The 23,225-nt window shown below is 42.9% G+C and overlaps 1 protein-coding gene across 3 annotated transcripts in view; it reads right to left on the reverse strand.

Annotated features, from left to right (window-relative positions):
- EFCC1 (EF-hand and coiled-coil domain containing 1) overlaps positions 1-23,225 on the reverse strand; it is a 79,687-nt gene that overhangs the window by 46,569 nt on the left and 9,893 nt on the right. The gene's annotated exons all lie outside the window — the stretch shown is intronic.

Consider the following 23,225-nt stretch of genomic DNA (forward strand, 5'->3'; position numbering starts at 1 on the left):
GTTTCTGAGGTTTCTTCCAATTCTTAAGTAATTTGTGAAATCCTCCAAAGTGCATGCGCTCAGGCCCCTCTGTCATAGGAGAATCGCTGACACAAGGGTTATATTTATTTTAAAATGAAAGCAAATTAAAAGTAGTTTGGTTTTGAGGATTTCATGACTTCCCCCACTGAGATAAGTGAAGACCCCCTAGAGTGCTGTGAACCCAGGGCTGGGAATCCTGGCTCCAACTGCCTGAAGATGGAAGCTTGAGTTTGGACAAAGCATCGGTCTCTTCCAAAAGGAATTAGGAGTCATTCCAGGCTACTTCCTGCTTCACTGTCAGCAAAGGCTAGGCTCTCCCATGCCAGTAATTCTACCAGGCCAGGCTTTCCTGGACTGCTGTAATAAATACTTCAAACCCTCTAGCATCCTCCTCAAGCAATATTAACCCATCACCCCTACTCGCAAGAAGATGGTGGATTACTGGACATGGAAAAGGAGACCAGGATATGGAGAAGGTTTGTTTTGGAGGGGCTTGTCAAATGAGCTGTAAAATAGCTACTTAACCTTTGGGTTTAACAGAGAGCAGTTCTTGGTAGTGGAGAAGAGGTTGCTGGGCTAGAAAATCTTAGGCACAGGTAACTGGGGAACAGAGTTATGAGATGTCAAGGGCAGGGGACAAGATTTTTGCATGTTAGAGCTCATTTAAGCCAACCTGCACATTTTACAAACTAGGAAATGGAGACCCAGAGGAAAGCGACTTGTCACAAGCATCCAAGCTGGCTGGTGTCCACCAAGCTAGTGGACCTAGAACTGAGGGCTTCTGACTCCCAGGCTGGTTTCATTCTTTCTGCGGCACATCGACCGTTCATTCGTAATAGAATTTCAGGTTTTGAAGGCCCTCAGACGCCATCTGGCCCAAGGCATACCTGAGCAAGAATCCTTTCCTATGATATGATCAATAAGTGATCATTCAGTATTCCAACAATAATTAATTAAGTGCCTAAAACGTGCAGTATGGTGCGGTAGAGAGTTAGCCATGGAGCCAGGAGTACCCAAGTTCAAATTCTGTCTCTGACACATATTGGTTGTTCAACCTTGGGCAAGTCAGTGACCTCCAAAACTCTTCAGACTACAAGTTTTAGAGAAGATGCTGACTGATATTGGTAGAGGGACATTCCTCTGCTGGGCATTCCTTATAACATTGAAATCACAGGTCCGGCGCCTATCAGCTGTTCTCTAAAATATGTAAGGTTTAGCGTTCTGTAGAAGACAGAAAGATGAAAAAAAAAAAAAGAACAGCTCCTCAAGGAGATCATGTACACACACACACACACACACCCCCACCCACCCCCCCCCACACACACCCCAGCTGCCTTTACCTTCTTTCCATCACGGTTCCTGATACCTCCACTTCCTCAGTAAAAGTTTCACAAATGGGGCTTGTTATATACAAGACATCACACTCTACTCCCAAAGACATTTTCATGATGCGCTGGTTGGAAGACTGGGTAGGAGGGAGCTTCAACTCTATCTAATACACACATGTAGCCTGGTGGCAGATGTCAGCTCTTGGCACTGACCCTCTCTCTACATACCTAGGCAAGAAATGGAGGATTTTTCATCTCTTCATCGACTGATTCCTTTTGGAAGGCTCAGGAGATCTAGGTGCAGGGGAGGGTTTTGACTAATTGGGAGAACATGGTAAAACCCAGGGATTTTTCCATGCTGCAGGATGGAAACTCTGGGTTCAAATCCCAGCTGTGTCTCAGCAGTAAAGGTAGTTATCTCTCTGGGCTCCTCTATAAAATAAAGTAGTTTAGAATGAAAATTGTTGGAAGGGATTCCCACTCATGCATTGTTGGTGAAACTATAGATTTGTCTAGCCATTCTGGAAAGTAATTTAGAACTATGCCCCGAATCCCTAACTCACTTAAATTATGCTTACTTAACTTTGGCCTGTTCTCCAAAGAGAGAAAAGAAAGAGGAAAATGAATCATATTTACAAGAATATTTATAGGAGCCTTTTTTTTTAAAAGAACTGGGAAGTAAAGTGGTGCAGCTGAGGAATTAATCCACAAATTACAGTATATCCATGTAATGCAATATTACTAAGCTCTAAGAAATGACAAAAGGGGCCGTTTCAGAAAAAAACCTGGGAAGCCTTGTTTGAGCTAATACAGAATGATGTTATTAGCAGACCACTTTATATACTAACACCGCTACAAAGAAAGCAACTTTGAAAGTCTTAAGAGCTCTGATCAATGTACAGCATAGGCTCTAGGCCCATTCTTTTCATCGCTGTTTGTGTTGGCTGGCTAGGTCCCTAGAGGACAGCTGGCCTTTTCTCTACCTCAGGGCTCTAGGAGTAACTCTGAAGAAATTGGGAGTGTCTTTCTAATAGATCATGAACATCTACTGGTGTGCTCCCCCTTTGATTATCAATTGATAGCCAGTCAATATTGATATCAATCAATAGCCAGTCTTAATTAGGTTTAGAAACAGATATTTACTAAGGTAGTAAATCAGAATAGTTAGTACAAAACATTCCCCCCCCTCCGCCCCAAGTATCTGGGACACACTCCCATAGAACCAGGAGAAAGCAGCCTCAAGCTTAGAGCAAATGAGACAAAGATGGTAACTCACAGCTGATGGAAGTCCCTTTTTTTCCCTTTGTGGAGTCCTCATGAGGTTCTCCTTAGGTATAGTGTAACTTTCTGCTGGGCTCTTTGTAAAGTCCTGAAGTTGTCTGAAGTGGGTCTAATTTGTCTTTGGCTCCTGATACAGATACAGCTAACCAGCCACTGCTATTCAAGGGATATTGCTAGGATGTCCATGCGGAACTCCAGAATATTCCAACTTGAGTTAAAAGCTCTTTTTTTTCCATCCTCCCAAATAATTTCCCCATAGTGAGTTGGTTAGACCTGCTCTACCGCTAAAATCACAAGCTCACTTTAGATGATGAGCTTCTTGAGGGCATTTCTTTGTATCCCTAGCATTTATAACCGTGTCTGGCACATAGTAGGTGCGCCATAAAGGTTTATTGATTAAGAGAAGGTTGGAATCCAACCTGGTTTGCTATTTTTATACAAAACGCATAATACATGACAGTATTTTCTGCAAAGCCCAATATACTTTCTATGCAGCAGTATTTAATTTCAGGCAATGACTTTCATTCCTTCCAAACCAGATTAAAGACTTTTCCTACCTAGTTTAATGCCTTTGGTTTATTGATTAAACAGAGATGTTCACACCTGATTAAGGGAGTTACTTTAAGTGGGGGGAGAGATTGATAGATGCAATTGGTACACACCCTGACAAATGCAATGACCAGGGGCAGCTAGGTGGCACAGTGGATAGAGCACTAGCACTGAAGTCAAGAGGACCTGAGTTCAAATCCGGTCTCAGACCAGACACTTGACGCTAGCTGTGTGACCCTGGGCAGGTTACTTAACCCCAATTGCCTCACAGAAAAAATTAAAATAAAAAAAAAAAACCAAATGCAGTGACCAACCCCCATTTTCCAGAGAACTGATGGTGAAGCATGCTACCTACCTCCTGTCAGGATATAAAGAAGGAGACACATATTTTTAGAGACAGTCAACATGGGAATTGTTTTTTCTTGACTACACATATTTATTAAAAGGGTTGTTTTTATTTAATGGTGGAGGAGGTGAGAGGGAGAAAAGGCAGAGTGATAGAATTATTAAAAAAAAGAAAAAGAAAGAAAAGAAGGTCATTGAGGGAGAAGATAATAGAAAGAAAGTGAGAAGGAAAGTGACAAACAAGAAAGGTTTTAACGTTATATGCTAAATTTGCTATATATATATAAAAGAAATGCAAGCTGTATATAATAGAGATTCTCAATTTCATGTACTCTCAGTTTCATTTTCTGTTTTACTTCGTATGTGAAAATGTTAATTTTATTCGGTGTTATAAGCTCAGATTAAAATAAAATTTAGAAAAGTGAGATAAAGTAAAACAGGCTAGGTGATCGATAAAACCCCTTCTCCATTTAACTTTTTATGCCGTTATGATCTGTCTAAGCCAGACAACTTCCTGTAAAGGGATCAGACTTCCCAATCTGCCCTCTTGTAAGAGTTCTGACGTGGTGATCCACAATCAGCCCCCGAGGAGGCAGCGTATCCGGGCGTTCCCAGCTCCTGGATCAGTTATGGTAGGGTGGTGTGTCTCCATTGAGAGACACAGTAATACTCCCCGGACATGAGCCGCTTTGATTTCAATACCTTAACTGAGGAAACAGACAGTCTGAGTACAAAGACGACGTATGCATCAAGATTCAGCCTCCATCCTAGAAGAACCGGGGACTCCAGTGTGAGCAGTAACTCTAGCCGGGCTTCAAGCGTCTGCTGGCATAAGGAAGCCATTCTCTACCTGACTTCCATCGACATGGTGTGTCTGGGTACAGATCTTGAGTCGATCGCGTTAAGGACAGAGCTGGCCCTTCCTCCTCCAGATGCTCAGCATTGTGGAGTTGGTACCCGTTGGTTTTTTCCCTAGGCCGTGGAGTGAGTGGTAAATACCTCGAGATCAAGCCTGAAAACATAAACACGCATAGTCCCAGAGGTCTTCGGGGCCAGGGGCCAGGGAATGCTGTGTATAAGTGAAAACAGCTGTGAGCCGATTGTTGTGACAGATTAATGGGGGCTCTTCAGAGCTCGCTGAATCTGGTTTGCATCAGGCTGACTTCAGTGAGTTTCACTTATCCAGGCCAGGCCGGGGAGCGTTGGGCATAGCCACAGACACTTTTAACTTCCCTTGATCCTCCTAGGAAGCAAAATTTTCCCAGATGGAGGGAAGGGACTTGGAAATGATTCTATTCCCTCTACAAGGCAGATGATCCAGACTGGTGTGTGACCTTGGGGAAGGGTGAGTGGAAAGGGTACCAGCCTGTGAGTTGGAAGCCCACCAGTTCCCACCAGTTCCATTAACCACCTGTGTGGCTTGGCGCAATACACTTCTGTCTTTAGGCCTGAGCTTACTCATCTATAAAATGAAAGGGTTAGGCTAATAACCTCTAAGGTCACTTCCCACTTGAAAATTCCAAGATTCTATGAGATTTAGCTGATAACTGAGAATTCTGGTCCTCAGGGACCAGTCTTCCCCAGGTCTCCCGTCATCATGTAAAGAAAGTCATTTTTCTCCATAAAAAGAGGAAGTTGGCTTTAGGTCTTCCAGGTCAGGCTGAGAATGGCAACTTTTGAACTCTGCCGAATAAGGATGAGGAGTATTGGAGGAGGGATATTTGGAAGTCAGTGGCCCTATGAAACCCATGAGTGGGTGTTACTTACTTTGTAAACTATAAAAATTCCATCAGAACAAAGGGCTTCAGTAAGGGTTATCATCGTCCCACTATTCATTCCCCCGTCTGATGTAGTGGGAATAGCATTTGACTGAGGGACAAATTGTGGAACATGAAAATAGTGGGATATTATAGCACCTTAAAAATAAATATAAAAAATATGGAGAATCTTAGGAAGATCTATATGAATGGATGCAAAGTAAAGAGAACAGAGACAGGAACATAAATATACATAATGACTGTAACTATCTAAGTGGAAGAAAAATAACACCAAAAATTAGAAACTAAATGCTGTGTAATTACAACAATCACTCTTGGCCCTGAAGAAGAAATGACACCTCCTTCCCTTCTTTGTAGAGGTGGGGACAATGGGAGTGGAATACTGCACACCGTCAGATGAAGTGATGGTTTTTCTTGAATTTTTTTTCTTTCTTTTTTACTCTTTGCTTTCTGAATAGAGGAGAGGAGAGGAGAGGGATATATCAGGAAATTAAAGTTTTTATAAAAGCAAGAGATTAATAGAAATTATTTTTTCAAACCCATGGGTAGGGACACTGTGGGAAGTAGACACTGTAGAAAGAACACTGGATTTGAACCTAAAAGACCACGGTTCTAATTCTGTTTCTGTCATTGTCCATGTGATATCAGGCAATACACTTAACCTCTTTAGGACTCAAATTCCTTGTCTGTACAATGAGGGTGTTAGATGACATGACCCCTAAAGTCCCATTCAGCCCTAATTCTAAGATCCTATGACCTTGGATTCTGGTCCTACTTTGTTGATAGCTGAGAGTATGACCATAAACAAGACCTCTGGCTTTCCAGTGCCTATTTTTTCATCTGCTAAATTCGGACAATAATTCCTGCTCTACTTGCTTTACAGGAAGGTTGTTAAGTTATAAATGAGATACTGGATGTCACAGAACTTTGGAAAGTAGAACCATAGACTTAGGGTTGGGATGGATCATGGGGGCCATAGTCTATCCCCTTCATTTCACAGATGGGGAAACCAAGGTCCAGAGAGGTCATGAAGTCAAAGGATCATAGACCTATGGCGTCTAGGTGTAGAAGGGACCCTTAAAGGTCAGCTAGCCCAAACCCCTCATTTTACAGATGAGAAAATTGAAGTCTAAGATCACAAAGGGATTAGGGCCAGAATCAGGCTATAAATGCAGGTCCTGACTCCAAAGCTAGGGCTCTTGCTCCAGTGTACCCTACTGCCATGCAGAAAGCTCTGCACAAAATTTGAGTTGTCTTTTTGACACTGCACCCGAGATATTCAGTCTGGTCTCTTGACTGCAGAGCTGAGCTTTTGGGATTTATTCTGGGTTCAAATGCTATTGTTGTTGTTTTCAGTTGTATTAGACTCTTTGTGACCCCATTTGGGGTTTTCTTGGCAAAGATGCTAGAGTGGTTTGCCATTTTCTTCTCCAGCTCATTTTATAGATGAGGAAACTGAGGCAAACAGGGTTAAGTGAATTGCCCAGGGTCACACAGCTAGTATGTGTCTGAGGCTGGATTTGAACTTGGGAAGCTAAGTCTTCCTGACTTCAGGCCTGGCCCTCAATCCAGTGCTCCACCTGGCTGCCCAACAAATGGTCCGGGCCTCTTATTAGATCTGCTACAAGAGTCTAGACTTCTGTCTGTCTAGCTGTGTCTGGGAAGCCTTCTAAAGTAGGCCCCATTGATCCATTTGAGTCTCATGAGAGGTGGCCGGTCCACATGGCTTTCAAGGCTACTTGCAATGTACTTCTAATTTACTCATTCTGTCTTGCACTATCCGTGATAGGACCAGTAGCATGTAAGCTCCTTGGGGTCGGGGATTACTCCATTTCTGTCTTCGTCGCCAGAGCCTAGGTCAATGCTTTGCACATACTGTAGTTCCCCCTCTCCCCTCTCTCAGCTCCATTTTATGTGTTGTCTTCTCCTTTTAGAATGTAAGCTCTTAGAGGGCAGGGACTGTTTCTTTTGACTTGTATTCCCAGCACAGTAACTGGCAAGCAGCAGGTGCCTAATAAATGCTCCATCTATCTGGCACTTAATACATGTTTGTTGAATTAGATTGAATTAAGAGGAGTTTCTTCTTGGAAAAAAAAAAGAGTTAAGTTCTTCCTCTATATGCATAGTCATTAGCAGTGCTGGGTCTAGAACCTCAGAGGCAGCCAATCAACAAACACATGTTAAGTACATGTCCATGTGCTGGGTAGACAGCAGCAGAGCTAGAGACCTCTGGGACAAGATTCCTAGACCCCACAACTCACCAATCCCATGCACCGAAACTTAATTTTATCTCACCTTCCTTCCTTTAATTTTTAGTTAATCCTTTTGATGTATTCTCGAACCTCTCTCCCACCTGGCCGTGGGTATGATGGCTGTGAAATATTGCCTAGACTGATCCTATCACTATGAATTATTCCAATGGGAAAGGAGGTTGCCTCCCTAGCAACCCAAAGTTTGCCTCCTCTCTAGGGGAGTTTAGTAATGCACCATAAGGTAGTGGTGTAGTAGTGATAGTACTATAAAATAGTCCAGGAAAACTCAGATCCTGGGGCATTGGGCTATGGATTATATAAGCTAGATATGGCTGTGTTGAGATACTGACCCAGGCTCAGGGAGCAGGAGCCGAGGGGTGGGGCTCTGAGGGGGCAAAAATGCTGAAAAGGAGCTTTCCCAAGGCTTGAGTTATGTGGGAGCTGACTGGGATGAGGGGTCTCTCGGTGGAGCTTTGATGGAGGGGGGAGGGGTGCTCTCCAAGGCTCTCCGTGGAAAAGAAATGAAGCTTTGGTTGTTTCTTTTCTTCAGATCTTCAGGCTTATCAAGAAAGAGAGCTAGGGCCTCTGTTTTTATACTTGAAAGCCTGCCAGCCTAGGAGCCCTTAAAAGCCAACAAAGAGTAAGGATCTGTGTTTCCAGCATAATAGCAACTGTCACTTATTTTTAGGCTAGGCAATGGAGTTAAGTGACTTGCCCAGGGTCATACAGCTAGTAAATGTCAAGTGTCTGACGTCAGATTTGAACTCTGGGCCTCCTGACTCTAGGGCTAGCGCCCTATCCACTGCACCACCTTGCTGCCCCAGTAAGTATCATTTATATAATAGATTAAGGTCTGCAAACTATGTGCTCCTCTATGCTCTGAAGTATATAGAGCTTCAAGGTTTGCAAAGTGTTTTGCTCACATTGTCTCGTTTTAGTCTTACAACAACCCTCTGAGCCAAGTACTCCAGGGATTATTATCCTCATGTTACAGATGAGGAAACAGAAGCTGAGGGGCTTGTCATGAGTCACATAGCTAACAATCCATCCACCATTTATGTTTATTAAAATCCATTAGCATTTATTAAAAGCCTATTATATACCAGGCTCGGTTCTAGGAGCTGGGCACACAAAGGCAATAGTGGAATAGTACCTGTCCTCAAGGAGCTTACATTCCATTAAGTAGGGAGGTAGGGTTTGACTTCAGTGCTTCCTGTCTCTAAGTCTCGCACTCTAGCCACCATGACATACTGCCTCTTGGGGACCTCTGTCCTGATTATTAGACAAGCAATTCAGAGGACCAGAGGATTTAGGGCAGGAAGGGACCTTGATTATTTATTCATGTTGTTTTATGGAAGGCAGGTGGGTGGCGTAGTGGATAAAGCTCTGGTCTTGGAGTCAGGAGGACCTGAGTTCAAATCTGGCCTCAGACACTTGACACTTACTAGCTGTGTGATGCTGGGCAAGTCATTTAACCCCAATTGCCTTATCAAAGAAAAGAAAACCTTAGATGGGGTCACAAAGATTTGGAAATGACTGGACAACATTTTATGGAAAAGAAAAATGAGGCCCCAAAAGATTAAATAACTATCTCAAAGTCACATGTGTAGTAAGTCAGACAATGCCCATTCCTTAAAGGGACAGGGACTGTTTTCCCCTTTCTTTGTATCTAGCACAATGCCTGGCATATAGTAAGTGCTTAATAAATGCTTATTGACTGACTGACTCAAATCCACATCCTCTTTAAACCCAATTTTGTCCTTCTTAATCCACTTATAGCAGGGCAGGTCCAATTTTTTTTTAACTGTGTGTCATGAGGTCAGAAATCCAAATGGATGAAGGCCACGTAACTTTTTATCATTATAGCAGCCAAGAGGCTGGGGTCCGAACTGGGGAGTCTCAGGTAGTCATCACAGGTACAGGCACTGCAGACAGCTATAACATGATCATCTCTAAAGTCCCTTCCAGCCCTAACGTTCTTAGATTTTAAGTGGAAGTCCAGGACTTCAAGTCGCCTGTGTTTAGCACACATCCTCAAGGTGACTAGTGCAGCGGACACGGGGCTCCAGGCTCCCAGCCTTAGAGAAGCCAGGCTGTGAGCAGACAACAACTGGGTAAACTGGATTGAGAAAATCCAGGAAAGCAGATCAGCCCATTCTATCAGTGGTTTGTCCAACACAGCATCCTTTGATTGCATCCTCATAACCCACCTGTGGCTGGGGACTTGTTCCTTTCTCCCGTGGAGGATTGGTGTCTGCAGAGCAGACAGCAGCCAGGATCCACCCATTAGAAGCAGGGACAAGAGCCCAGGTGTCTTGGATAATGGGCAGCAGGGAAGGGAGACTTTTCCCCCCATCTCTGACTTGTATCGGGGAGGCTGAGCTGGAGGAAGTCAGGGGCTAAAGACAGTGGTATTTGCTCTGCAGACAGTATTAGGGAAAAATCCCAACCAACCCAAGAGATATCAGAGACACAGAGGTGAAGAACATGCAGTTTCCTGAAAGCTTAAGAGAGAGGCAGAATCTTGTGTCCTGACAATTGTCAGGAAGCTTGGGCATCTGAGGAGGCTAACGAGGGCGAGGAGCTGCAGACTGTCTGGGGAAGGAGGGGCAAGAGTGAGTCACTGATGTATATGTCGGCTCATACCTCCCATTGGCAGCATCCTGGGGAGAGTCTAGGTAAGAACTCCCCCACCCCAAAGACTGAGCAGTGAGGACACACCATAAAGGCAACTGGTCCAGCAAACAAAAGCCAGGCTCGGCAAAGTCAGGCCACAGGCAAGAGGGGCCTGTAGACTGTACAACTGTGGCCGAGTGGGGGCTTTGGTTGGTTAGTATATCCAATAGCTCCCAGGTATGAGGTCAAAGGGTGACAAAGGGCTTTCCTTTTTCCTAACAGTTCTGTTGGAATGATGATGCAGAAACACAGAGGGAGAGCTGGAAGGCTCTTTATTTATTTTTGGTGCTTTGGCAGAGGTGACTTTGATTTCAGAAAGGTATCTCACAAATGTGGATCAGGTGGTTGGGTGGGCAGGATGATGGGACAGGGAGAAAGATTCACGACCAAGGGAAGACAAAGTCAATTACCGGATCAATATCCAATTCAATCCCACCAACGTCATCTATCACCTATTGTTTGTCAAGACTAAAATGAAACAAGGAACTTACTTTCAGCCTGGAAAGTGGTATCTAGTAGTGATATGCCCAAAGTATCCTCCACACTGTTCTGCTGTATTAGTGACTTAGATGAAGAAGAAGAATGAGCTTTAATATTACCAAGGGTACAGATCACACAAAACTGGGGTGATAGCTTATGATATATTCTGTTGGCTGAATAAGACAGTAATAAGATGGAATTGAAAAACTATCTTCTCATTTTCCAGATGAGGAAACTGAGGCCCAGAGAGGTGATAGTTTATGCTAGGTTCCTGATGTCTGTGCTTTCTCTGACATCTGGGGCCTCTGTAACTATGGGCAGGGGCATGAAAAAAAGTGGAAACAAAGCCACTGCCAAATGAGGCTTTTGTGGACAAGCTGGAGGTGGTGATAACCCAAGTCTGAAAAGGCTGGGAAAAGCTTGTCCTCCCTACTTCCTGCTGCAGAAGCTGTATGGTGATGGAGCAGACAATTTGGGGATGTCCCAGGGGCTCTGGCTGAGCCCCATGTTTAGTATGTACACTTTGGGACCTCACAAGAACGATTAAGAATCAGAGTTGTATACTTTCTTCCCCTCCTCTGCAGAGGAGGGAGGTCCATGTGGAACATAGCATAATGTCAGGTTTGGGATATATTGATTGATTTTGCTGAATTCTACCCTCCTTCTTCTTCCTCTTTTTCTTTTTAAAATTCTTTGTTATAATGTGTAATTGGGGGAAAATATTTTTTTTAAAAAGAAAAGAAAGAAGGCTCAAAATTAATAAAAATTTCTTTGTTATAAGAGAAGGCTCTCTGGGAAGCGGGGAAGGGAAAGGAAACTGGGGAAAATCTAAGCAATGTGAAAATAAAAGACATCAATAAAAATCTCTTTAAAAAGCAATTTGAAAAGTGAGGTCTCTGCATCTGAAAGGTTCTGCTGTTTTCTCCCCAAGGCTGAAATGGACAATTTAACTTTCTTGGCATCTGTTCAATACCCTGGAATCATTTCCTAATGACCTCTCTTAACACGGGATTTCTCCTGTGTTGTTTTCCGGACCAATTTATTGGTTAGAAGCCTCACACTTGAACTGTCATCTTACTTCCCCAGAGGGAACATTATGGTAGGTCTCTCTAAAACCAGGGAAGAGGAGAGTTACAAAGCTGAGCCCTCCAGTCAACATTTCAGAAAGAGTTCCCTTTACCCCCTATGGCTATTTAGACTTGAAATCTAAGGCAGGAAACTTAATCCCTCACCTCCAACAATTCAAACTCTAATGCCCATCTTTAGGAATGGCGACAAGGGTATCTGTTAGAAGGGTGTCACCAGGGTACAATGGTCTGATGCTTCCTTTCCAGGTGAGTTGTTTTGCCAACATTATCAGACTGTCTATATCAGTGATGTCAAACATTATTGTTATGGCAGCTAAAGAAAGAGCACTGGGCCTGGAGTCGGGAAGACCTGAATTCAAATCCAGCCCCAGACACTTCCTAGCTGTGTGATCCTGGGCAAGTCACTTAACCTCTGTTTGCCTCACTTTTCTTAATTGTAAAATGGGATAATAATAGCACTTAGCTCTCAGGGTTGTTGTGCAGATTAAATGAGTTAATATGTGTACAGCACTTAGCACATAGTAGGTGCTTAATAAATTTGTTTCCTTTCTTAGTATTATATATTATATTTATCATATATTATTATTCTTATTATAAATAGGAAGCCACTGGAGTTTTTTTTTTTAATTTTTATTTTTTTATCTTAACTTCTAGGATAAACCTCTCTCTGTGTGGGCATTTAAAGCTCTTGGCCCCTTCCCATATTTCCATTCTTCATACATAGACTCCCCTCCTCACACTCTATGGTCCCAGCCACCTGCCTCCATCTTCTGACTTCATGCCTTGGCACTGGCTGTCCCCTGGGCTGGAATGCTCTGCCCACCTCACTTCTGAGCCGCAGTTTCTTTGGCTTCCTTTGAGATTCAGCTCAAACCGCACTTTCTGCTGGAGACCTGGGACCAGGCCCTGAAGCTAAAAGTTCTCCCCCCTTCTAAGATCACCTTCCATCTACTCTATATTTATCATAGACAATTAAGTATATGTCATTTCCCCCATTAGAAACAGTCATTAATAAGGCCTTGGTGAGCTTCTTGATGGCACAGATTGTTTCTGATTTTTTTTAATCAACCCCATTCCCTTACCACAGTGATGGGCACATTGTTTTTGTTGTTCAGTCATTTTTCAGTTGTGTTCAATTCATTGTGACCCTTTTTGGGGTTTTCTTGGCAAGGTTATGGAAGTGGTTTGCTATTTCCTTCTCCAGCTCATTTTACAGCTGAGAAAACTGAGGCAAACAGGGTTAAGTGACTTGCCCAGGGCCACACAGCTAGTGTTTGAGGCACTTATGTCTTCCTGACTCTAGGCCCAGTGCTCTATCTTGGCTGTCCTGGACCCTAAGTTAAGAATCCTCAATAAGGTTTTTATGCATGGATTATCTAGTTGAATTATTGGCTCTGCTTTATCCCCTGGGGGGGAAGGAAAGAGAAAGAGGAGGGGAGGAGGAGGGGGAGAGGAAGAAAGGGAGAGAAAGAGAGGGAGAGAGAGAAAGAGAGAGAGGAAGAGGGGAAGAGAGAGAGAAAGGGAGAGGGGGAGAGAGGAGACACAGAGACAGCGACAGAGAGACAGAGAAGACACACAGAGAGAGACAGAGACAGAGACACAAAGACAGAGAGACAGAACAGGGAAAGAGTGCTATCTAGAGGGAGACAGAGGAGAGAGAGGCAGGAGAGACCCTATTTCACATCAGAGGTTAGGGTAGAAGTCACCCTTCCTCAGTCTCTTGACCATGACCTTGTAGGGTTTAAAGATCACCAACTTGGTTGCAGGATGCCCCAACTACTACACCCCCAAAAAAGAGCCTCACTCAGATAGAACGCGCTACCTCCCAATGCTGAGTGGCTGCCCCTCCTGAGGATGATGGACAACTCTGGCATCTTGGTTTCTGGGGCCCTTTTTCTTTCTACTAACCCTATGGAATTAGGGTCCCTGCTAAGGGAAAGGCGCTTTTGCAAGCCTGGGGCATTGTTCAGGAGAGAATGCGCTCTTGCCACTAGTATCCTTCACACACACACACACACACACACACACACACACACACACACACACACACACAGAAATAATGAAATTGGGACCAAACACAAGTGTTTCTCTTCTCCTTCCAGATGGTGCCCCCTGCTTACATCCACCCCCCCCCCCTCCCCAAGCTCTGTCTTTTTTGCTTGGCTCAGACAAGCTTGTTCATCCTTCACTCTGACTGCCTGATTTAAGCCTTCCTTTCCCAGGTCAAGCAGAGGCTGGTGAGGGGGAAGGGATGAATGAAGGTGACACTTTGACGGCTTGCCCCCACTTTCCCCCCTGCTTTCCATGGTCAAAAGCCAACTCCTCTCTCTTCCCTGCACCTCCCCGACCCCGGGGTCTTTTCATCCTCTTCCCAGCAACAGGGGGGCAGAGGGCGGTTGTCCCCTCCCTCGTTTGGCGCGGGCTGGGAGGAAAGGCAGCCCACAGTGACCTGTGAGACCTGCTCGGGTTTCAGCTGCCATCTCAAAGGCCAAGTTTGGTCTGGTCTGGCTAAATGGATAGGGACTGCCCAGGTGCCCAGAGCCCTGGAGGATTCCCTTAACTCTCTTGTGGAGACGACCTTAGCAAGGGGTGATGGAAAACCCTTAGGGCCTTTATGGAACAAAAGAAGAAGGCGTGGGGTGGGGTGCTGAAATCAAAGGAAAATATGCAGGATTGAAATGTAAGATGGGAGGACTTTCCAGGGCAGGTTGAGGAGTGTACATTAGAATTTCAAGTTGGAAGGGACCTTAGAGATCTCCTGGTCCAAGCCCCTCATTTTAGAGATGAGGAAACTGAGGCCCAGAAGAAGCAGCTGATTTACCCAAGATTTCACAAATCCAGGAAGTATCTGAAGCCAGATTTGACCTAGAGATATAGTACTTTCTGGCTCCAGTTCCAGCGTTTTATCCCCTATGCCACCTAGCTCCTCTAAAATTACATGCCTGTAATAAAGGAGTGGTGGAACTTTTATTCTGTGAAAATCCAAAAAAACATTATTAGTGACTTAAGTATACATCTTAACTGAAGGTAGGCGCCCCAGGAGGCATCTACTTGTAGGAAATCTGAAATTAATTAATGATTGTCCTCCCCATCCCTGCCCAGATTTAGAGAAATGTTCTTTCCATTTTCCACATCATTTATTTGAAATACAGCCACACTCATTATTTTTTTTTTCCTGAGCTTCAAAGGGAATTTGAAAGGTCATTTCCATTTTCTAATGAAATATTTGCCTATTTCCTGAAGGGTGACCAGTGGGAAGAATTCTGGTCACCTCTCCTATTGCTCAAGTCTTTAGGATATATTCCTTACTAGAGATATAGTACTTTCCTTTCAGGTCTACCAATTCCTCCAAACAACTAAAATTTAAAACAAAACAAAAAAAAGGTTTATTTATTTATTTAGCTAGAGTGGAAGTTACATGGTTCAGCAACTCACTATTGGAAACATCAGGATTCCTGCAAACTTCTTAAAAAAGAAAAAAAGAGAAGCGTATTCAAATATATAAGCAGTAATTCTGTTCTCGATTTTATAATGTCCTATAGATGTTTAACTAGAAGTAATGTAAAGGGAACAGGAGGATTTTAATTTTTTTTCATATGTTATAAGCAGGGTTGTGTTGGACCCAGCTCAGACCGGTTTGCCAAGAGCCAGTTGTTAAATGTTCAGAGTGAGCTTTTACAACTCAGAAACTGACAAACACTACAAATTAGGGCTTGATTTATTTATTTACTGTTGATTGTCTAGACTTAAGAAAGTGATGGAGAAAATGTGAATGATGCACACTAAACTTGGAAGTGTGTTTCATGCACATTTCACACCCTCTCCCCCCCAAAAGCTGGTTGGTAAACATTTACCAACACACCCTTGCTGCACCAATGTGTTGATAAACTCACAGCAATTTGAATTTGGCAAGAGAGACCACATGTGGGTAGGTGTGGTACCTTTCTTAAAAGTCTTAAAGAATCACAGCACATAAAATTAGCATCCTCTAGCCCTAAACTCAGTCTCAGGGCTCTCCTCTGTCCAGTGGAGGAGGTAGCTTACTGAGTGAAGCAAAATTAAGAATATTTGTGGTCAAGAAAAAGGACACTTTTCTTCTGGATAAAACTAAGTGAAATTCCTTCAGAAAATGACAAATCTCTCCTCAACTGTTTGGTGTGTAGTAGTAGAAAAAGCAATGACCTAGGAATTGGGAGACCTGAGTTCGAGTCCTGACTTAGCTATAATCGATCAATCATTTAATTAAGAGATATTTATAGAAGTGCCCGTTATATGTCAGGCACTGTGGTAGGAGCTGGGGATATGAACAAAAATGAAGCAGTCTGTTCTCTCCAGGGAAGCAATATGTACATAGAGAAACAAATCCAAGATCTATAAGGATAGGGACTAGACCTGGAATTTCACTAGTATATGGAATTCCTGGATGAGGAAATTCCTACTGTCCATACAGGCGGACACTTTCTCTCTAACTTATATTCTTTAAAACTGCCTAGAATGGTTAAATGGCTTAGCTAGGGTCACACAGCCAGCTAAATATTGGAGGTAAGATTTGAACCCAAGTCTCCTGGATTCTGAAACTGGCTTTCTATACTTAATGTACACTGCTTCTCTAAGATATAATATATATATATATAATATATATATATGGAAAATATATTTTGTTATAATATATAACTATATAATATCTTTATAGAAATATAAGTAAAAAGAAATACTATATTTTAAATAAAATGTAAGGAAAAATAAGGAACTAGAAATATATTCTTTTAGGGGGAAGGCATTTATTGGTTAGGGGTATTAGGAAAGTCTTCATGTGGAAGGTGGGGCATGAGCTGAATTCTGAGGAAAATTTTAGATGTAGAAGTGAGGAAGGAATGCATTCCAGATATAGGGGAAGAGTCTGCAAAAGAACCAAAAAACCGCAGATGGGATATTGTGTGGACTAGCAAGAAGACCAGTTTGGCTGGACTTAGGCACTAGGGGGCGCCATACTGCACAGAGCGCTGGGTCTACAGTCACGGAAACCTGAGTTCAAAGCTGATGTCAGACGCCTACTAGTTGTGTGACCCTGGGCAAGTCACTTAACCTTTATTTGCCTCAGTTTCCTCAATTGTAAAATGGGGATGATAATAGCATCTACCTCGTAGGGTTGTTGTCAGGATCAAATGGATATATATATATACATATTTTTTTAAAGATAATATTTGTAAGAAGAGCTTAGCATAGCACCTGGCACACAGTAGGCTCTCAATAAATTCTTGTTTCTCTCTTTCCCTATTCCCACTATAGAATGTGTTTAGAGGAATAATGTGTAATAAGTCCGGGAAGGTAACTAAATTGCTTTGGGACCTGGAGCAGGTCTCAGTGCCCTGAGCTATAAAGTGAAAGATATGGGATTAGGTGATCTCTATGGGCCCAGATCAAAAATTATTTGCTTTTTTAATTCCACAATCATTTAGCTTTCCTGTAGCTCAGTTTCCACATTGTTGATTCTCACAGCCTGGGTCAAATCCTGGCCTTTGACATTGGTGCTTATGTTGACTTGAGACCAAACTAGAAAATCCTGAAGCATGGTTCTCCTTTATAAAAAAGATAATGTAGAGAAGAGATCAGGGCTTGCATTCATCCGTTCCAGAAGGAAGATTAACATTCCCATTTGCACATCTGTCTAGATAATTCCATGATCTGGGAAGAATTAGAGCATATCAGTGTGCCCAGACCCCATTTCCTTTTATTGCCTCCATTTACATATATCCATATGCCAACAGCAGGGGCTCTGGTTTTCTAGGAATGACGACTGATCAAATTATTTCTTGTTTCACCTTTATCGTACTTTACTTGTAATTGCTTCCTCGGCACTGGGCCAGTTAGCACATTCAAGTGTGGCCAAAACTAGGGGTTTGACATTGGTCCAGACTGGTGAGGTTAGCACTGGATAAAAGCATTATCCCATGGCTATACACAGCAGTCCTAGGTAGAGCAGCTACCTGGTAAATGTGTGCTCTTGGAGATGGTAGCGTAGGGAGGAAACCAGGCTAGAGAGTGGGGATGGTTGGGTGCAATTCATCCTTATTGCTGGAGTCAACTCCAAGTATAGCCTCACCTATATATAGAAGAGGCAGAAATTAGATTAAGGTAAAAAAAAAATCGAAGAGCTCTATTTATTTGTCCTGTGAAAAGGGAGACTGTCCCCAGGTTTGCTGGAGGGCAGCCACGTCTCAGAATAGTTTTCGTAGCAGATAAAGCATGAAAACAGGAAATCATTATCCAAACACTAGGAAGTTGGCTCAGCGAGGAAACGTTTGCTCCCTCTGAAAAGTCTCCCTCTGAAAAGATCCCCTAAAAGATCTCTACAGCATTATTATTCTTTGCTCTTGTTTCTTTTCATCTTCTGGTCAAAGGAGAAGACTGTATGGGTACCACAAGAGCAGGAAATAAACGAAGGAAATCAGCTCTTCAAATACTCTAGACTCGAAAATAGACAAATCATATTTGGAATCACAACACTACAGAGTTTGAAGGGATGTTAAGGACCATCTAGTTTCATTTCTTTATTTTACGGAAGAGGAAACTGAAAACCCAGGGAGAGGGAGTCTTACATGTTCAGGGAGGCAGGAGACTTGGGTTAAAATTCTAATTTTGCCACTTATTAGCTATATGGCCTTAGACAATTCATGCTACTTCTCTAGACCTGGGTTGCCTCCTCTATAAAATGGGCAGGTTGAGCTAAATGATCTCTATGGTTCTCCCACCCCAACCCCTAAATTGTAAAGTTTTATGATTTTAAGGGCATAGCCAGGATTCCTGGTTTCCAGTTCTGGGCTTCTTCTCCTAAGTAATACTGTCTCTAGCTTGCATACCTCATGTGAAAACAGAAATTATGAAGTCATCACATAAAAAAAAGTGCCAATGATTACTGAGTTGGAAGTTACCTTTGACATCACCTACCACGACTCCCTCATTTTACAGATGACCAAACTGATGCCCAGAGGGGAAATTAGCTTGCCTGAAGACACACAGCTAGTTCAAGGGGGAGCTCCAACTTGAACCCAGGTTTACTGACCCCCAAGGGCAGTATTCTTCCCACTAAGCCATGACTTCCCTTCAGATTTTCACTCTGTTCTTTCTGTTTTCTCTGCATAGTTGTGGTGGCCTCAGGATGGCTAGTGGTTAACAGTCTTGCTTCCAGAAGGCATATGGGAGAGAGGTAGCTAAGTGCTTAGGAGAGCATTGGGCCCATAGACTTGAGGTTGCCCTCTGATGGAGTAGGGCTGGGTCAGCTAGGTGGTAGAGGTGACATTCTCTTTAAGTGACTGTTAGTGCTATGGCACCAGAGACTTCTCAAAAGAGATGCTGCTCATTGCATTGAATCAGAATCCTGGCAAACATTCACCAACCAATGTTCACATGTACGTCATCACCTAGGAAGGACTGGATTTGGCTTTGGAAGAAGAGTCCTTAGCTCATTTGTAGGAGGGAAGAGAGTGGATACACCCTCCCTTCTTGGGCTTGTCTACACTATTCACTTTAGCACCTGGCAAGGCAACAAGCATCTATTAAGCACTTACTATGTGCCAGGCATTGTGCTAAGTGCTGGGCATACAAATAAAAGCAGAAAGACAGTCCCTGCCCTAAAGGAGCTTACATTCTAATGGGGGAGACAACATACAAAAGAGGCCTAGGGAGTGGGGGAGGGAGAAAGTACCCTTGGGGGGATGGTGGCAAAGCCTTAAAAGTTGGGAAGGGAATGAAGCAAGGACATCTGGGCCTGCCCTCAAAATGGAGGCCCTGGGTGGAACTCACCACATTAAGAAGGGGAAGGGAGAGACTGAGGGATATTACAAGGCGGGAAAGTCCCAGGCACTTAGTGGGGTTCTAGGGTCAAAGGGCAGCTGAGGCATGGTGGCAATATTCTGGAGGCCACATGCAAAGCCAGGAGAGCTGTGAAGCATGGATCACCCAGGCCCATCTTTAAAATGGAGGCACTGGATGGACCTCACCAAGGGAAGAAGGGAGTTAGAAAGGTGGAGGCAGGCTCCAGGTTCTTTATGTGTGGACAGTAAGGATAGTTCATCTCCCCAATTAAACTTGAATGTACTGGAAAAAAAAGGACCACGCGCTACACTTTTTGTGTTTCACGCTCATTCCAGATAGTATAGTACCATCCCTGAAGGTCCTCATTTTGGATAATGATAATTAACATTTATATATGCACAGACAGGTGGTGCAGTGGCTAGAGCACCAGTCCTGGAGTTAGGAAAACTCATCTTCCTGAGTTCAAATTCAGCCTCAGACACTTACTAGCTGTGTGATCCTGGGCTAGTCACTTAACCCTATTTGCCTCAGTTTCCTTATCTGTAAAATGAGTTGGAGAAGGAAATGGCAAATCACTCTAGTATCTCTGCCCAGAAAACCCCAAATAGGACCATGAAGAGTCAGACACAACTGAAATGACTTTGTATAGAATTTTAAAGTATATAATAAAGTGTATATTAAATATGTATATATATATATAAAGTGTATATTGTATCTATTACCTTGTTTGAGCCTCACAACAATCTTATGAAGTAGATACTATAGGGATTATACCTATTATACAGATAAGGAAAATTTGAACCCAGGTCTCTTAAGGTCCCAAGTTCCTCATTCTCTCCATTATTCTGCCTCTCAGTAAATAAATTATTGAATATATTTTAGTCACTGTTTCTTTAAGGAAGATCCCCTTCTGTACCCTCAAAGGGCTGTTCTCTGCCTCCTGAAGTCTGCTGATTAATTAGACATCTAGGTGCATAGTGAATAGAGTGCTGGGCTTGGAGAGAGAAAGACTTGAGTTCAAAATCACTTCAAACACTTACTAGCTGTGTGACCCAAGGCAAGTCACTTAACTTTTCTGCCTCTGTGTCTTCAACTGTAAAATAGGGATAATAACAGTACCTACCTTGCAGGGTTATAGCGAGGATCAAATGAGATAATATTTGTAAAGCACTTAATGTGGCACTCTATAAATGCTTATCCCTCTTCCCAGCTCACTGGTCCCAACCCGAATGCTTTTCTCTGGTGGAGAACAAGGCAAGAATTGCTGTAAGCTTATACATATCAGCAGTGGCCTTCTGCCTTCGGCCAGCTTCCTTATCTCCCCACGTGCCCACCAAATGCTAAGTCACTCTTCAGATCAATTCAACGGATGCTTATTACATGCCAACTAAATACAAGCACAGGGGATACAAAAGCCTGGAAGTCTGTTGAACTGAGGTTGGAATTCTCACATCCCCTACTTAAAAGCTACATGACTGTGGGCAAGTCATCTAATCTCTCTGAGCCTCAGTTTTCCTTATCTTTAAAATGGGGGATGATCACATCTGTATTATGTAGGCCACAGGGTTGCTGCGATGATCAAGAGAAATAATGGATATAGGATGCCTTGCAAACTTCAAAGCGATATGCAAACATTTACTATCATCACGTGCAATCTTGACCACAATTGTGTAAGAAACATGATATAGGTATTATCTTTTTATTTCACAGAAAAGGAAACTAAGGCCTAGTGAGTAGTGGTGAGTTGCCTGAAGTCACAGGCAACTGCTTTTTGTACTTTGTATAATCAGTCAGTATCCTGGTCTTCTGATTTTGCTTTCTTTCCTTTGCATTAGTTCATATAACTGCTTCCATATGTCTATCTTCCTTATATCTGTCATTCATAGTTAAATTGGAGTATTACATTGCATTTTTAAGGGTAGTTTTGATTGAGAAAATCAGTGAAATCATCCTTCCCCATTTGAAGTGATAAAGTGCCCTGATACATTAAGGATTTGAGAGCAAACCTTAACCAATCAATTATAGGCTTTAAGCTCAGTGGGAAAAGTCTTTGAATGAAATGGAGGGGAATTGAGTGGGAATGAGTTTGGATGTGCTGAAGAAATGTGGTCATGCCCTAGAAATCATCTACAAAATGCTCTGCAGAGATAGTTGAGAATCAGAGTAATTCCAGAGATGAGAGCAGAAGCAGTTCCAGGAAAATCTCTGAGGAGGAAGAAGCTTTAGCTTTGACCTCAGCCTAAATCTCCTTCCCCAGCCTCTCTTTGGCTCAAGGAAGACCTCAGAAGGTGTGGAGTATTGGGATTTCCCATCAGTATCCTAGCCTCATTCACTAATAGAGTATCAGCAGGATATAGTTCAGGAAAGCAGATTCACCATGGCCCCACGAAGATCCAGCAAAGAAGTTAAACTATGCCTGGGGGAATTTCTTGAGCACTATATGAAGGGGAGAAAAAGGACTTATGTCCTTAAGTCCATCTTTCCCTGGATTCTGTATGTACTGGTGGAAGAGTGTGTCATAGACTTGGGGGTGTGTGTGTATGATGTTTTGTACCAACTCTTCTCACTATATCACCTTAGTAAATAACCCCTTTTTAAAAGCAACTAAATTGATCATCAAATGACAGTTGTGTTGGGAAGCACACTGGTGGGGGCTCATGAGCTGTAGCACTAGAAAAGGCCCCTCCCAATCCCTCAAGGGTACCCCTAGAGACCAGAAGGGACATAATAGCCACCAATCCAGCCCATCAGTGTGAGTGTGACTTGGAGAAGTAGCTCCAGGGCATATGTTACACATTGATATAGACAAGTTTCTGAGGTTTCTTGCAGCTCTGAAATTATATATTTTTCTTCTTAGTTATTATAACTTTTGTTTTTACATCACCTTCATTTCTCATATAACTCTCCACCCTCCCCTCCACAGAATTGTCCCTTGTAACAAAGGATAAAAAAAGGAGGGGAACAGCTAATTAGGAAAACTCATCAACTAAGTCTGGTAGCATACCTAATATTCTACACCATTAATCACCTTGGAAAGAAGAGGAGATACGTTTTTTCCTCTCTTCAGGACTAAATTTGATTATAATTACACAGTGTTCAACAACTTTCCATATTTGTTTATTCATTTAAAAAAAATTCTATTATAGTGTCAGTCTGGCTCCAATCTCTCACAACACTTTTTTTGTCTATTCTAAATTCCTGCCAACTGGATTGTTGTCCATTTCTCATTCTCATCCTGTCCTCTCTCATTCTGTGTCTTTGCTCCCACTGTCCTGATGTCCCCCAAATGTCTCCTCCCCCCTCTCCATTTCTGTGAGTCCTTCATGTCCTTCACAGTCCAGCCCCGGCACCACTTAATCCAGGAAGCCTTACCCAACTGAGGGCAGGCACCATTTCCTTTTTGTATCTCCAACATTCTCCACAATACCTGGCATATAGTCAATGCTGAATAAATGCTTGTTAAGCATATGTCTTTTCTTTTTCATTTCAATCAACAAATACTTATTAAGCACCTATATGTGCCAGGTGCTAGGGATACAAGACAAAGAATAAAACAATATGTTCTCAAAATGAGCTTATACTCTCATGAGTGAGGCATGAGAAATATGCAAA

Source organism: Vombatus ursinus, unplaced genomic scaffold (assembly GCF_900497805.2).
Source record: "Vombatus ursinus unplaced genomic scaffold, bare-nosed wombat genome assembly UNPS02014773.1, whole genome shotgun sequence".
NCBI classification, from domain to species: domain Eukaryota; kingdom Metazoa; phylum Chordata; class Mammalia; order Diprotodontia; family Vombatidae; genus Vombatus; species Vombatus ursinus.